The following is a 1,632-nucleotide window of genomic DNA, read 5'->3' as shown; positions in this document are numbered from 1 at the left end:
AAACTAAATAATGAAATAAAAATAACTAAGTAGGGAGCTAATTTGGTACACACATGTAAGTTTGAACTCTAGAGAAGTGAAATTATATCTCTATGTCGATTCGTCGAACATGTTGTAGGCGTCCGAGCTGGTCATTATCGAGGCAGCAGGAGCAGATGCCGGAAGGGGTACTCTCATCGGTGCAACTGAAAGAGGAAGAGGATTCTGCGTTTCGCTAGCTCTTGCTCTTCAGTGGCAGGACATAGCCGACTTAGGCAGAGGGTGGGAGCACGAATACATGCCTTGACGCGGATCATGGCAGTGGGAGACGTGAGACAATCCGATTCGGGCAGCATCAAATGGAATACACGACAAGCGGTGGGAGAGGTCTATCGCGATGTGGCTGTGGCAAGGGGAGGTCGCATGGAACCCATCGAGGACGTGAGAAGGAAACATATTGTCAACAACCTGCTTGTATCTGGAAGGGAACAAGAAGAGAAGTCCGTTGATCAAGATGGTTGACCTCTAGGTGGACGGCCCAAGATGTGAAGATGGGCCCCGGGTGGGCATGCTGGCGAGGAGTGGGCCAAGTAAAGGGTCTACGGGCGAGATACGCCGGTGTGCTACTAAATGATGATTCCTTCTCTGTAAGCGTTGTCTTGGAACCAAAGAAAGAATTGGATGGCACTACGGTAGGACGGCGATGCCATAGAACTTGCTGTGTGGGTGATTGGGTGGATCTCAGTGAGAAATGCTACAATTTGTTCTGAATTTGATCTTGTTCTTCCTGCCTCTAGATAGATTAGTAGTTGGTGCTTACAAGTGGTATCAGAGTAATTCAATCCCCAAATTCCCCGATCTAGAGTTGCCCAAACAATAGTACCTAACTCAATTTGCACCGTGCTCCATTTCGGAAGTGTTAGAAAGCCTCTCCCCAAGTCCAATGCTCTATATTGCTCCTCATGACGGACACCAAGGAGGAGTACGAGAAGCGCTTCATTGACTACAAGAAAGAGATATTGGATTCCATCAAGCCCTTCGTCGCCAACACCACACGCATGAAGGAGATATGCCCTAGAGGCAATAATAAAGTGGTTATTATTTACATCTCTATGTTTATGATAAATGTTTATATGTCATGCTATAATTGTATTAACCGAAACATTAGTACATGTGTGATATGTAGACAACAAGAAGTCCCTAGTATGCCTCTTAAACTAGCTTGTTGATTAATGGATGATTAGTTTCATAATCATGAACATTGGATGTTATTAATAACAAGGTTATATCATTATATGAATGATGTAATGGACACACCCAATTAAGCGTAGCATAAGATCTCGTCATTAAGTTATTTGCTATAAGCTTTCGATACATAGTTACCTAGTCCTTATGACCATGAGATCATGTAAATCACTTATACCGGAAAGGTACTTTGATTACATCAAACACCACTGCGTAAATGGGTGGTTATAAAGGTGGGATTAAGTATCCGGAAAGTATGAGTTGAGGCATATGGATCAACGATGGGATTTGTCCATCCCGATGACGGATAGATATACTCTGGGCCCTCTCGGTGGAATGTCGTCTAATGTCTTGCAAGCATATGAATAAGTTCATAAGAGACCACATACCACGGTACGAGTAAAGAGT

Source organism: Lolium rigidum, chromosome 7 (assembly GCF_022539505.1).
Source record: "Lolium rigidum isolate FL_2022 chromosome 7, APGP_CSIRO_Lrig_0.1, whole genome shotgun sequence".
Lineage (NCBI taxonomy): Eukaryota > Viridiplantae > Streptophyta > Magnoliopsida > Poales > Poaceae > Lolium > Lolium rigidum.
This window is presented reverse-complemented; position numbering follows the sequence as displayed.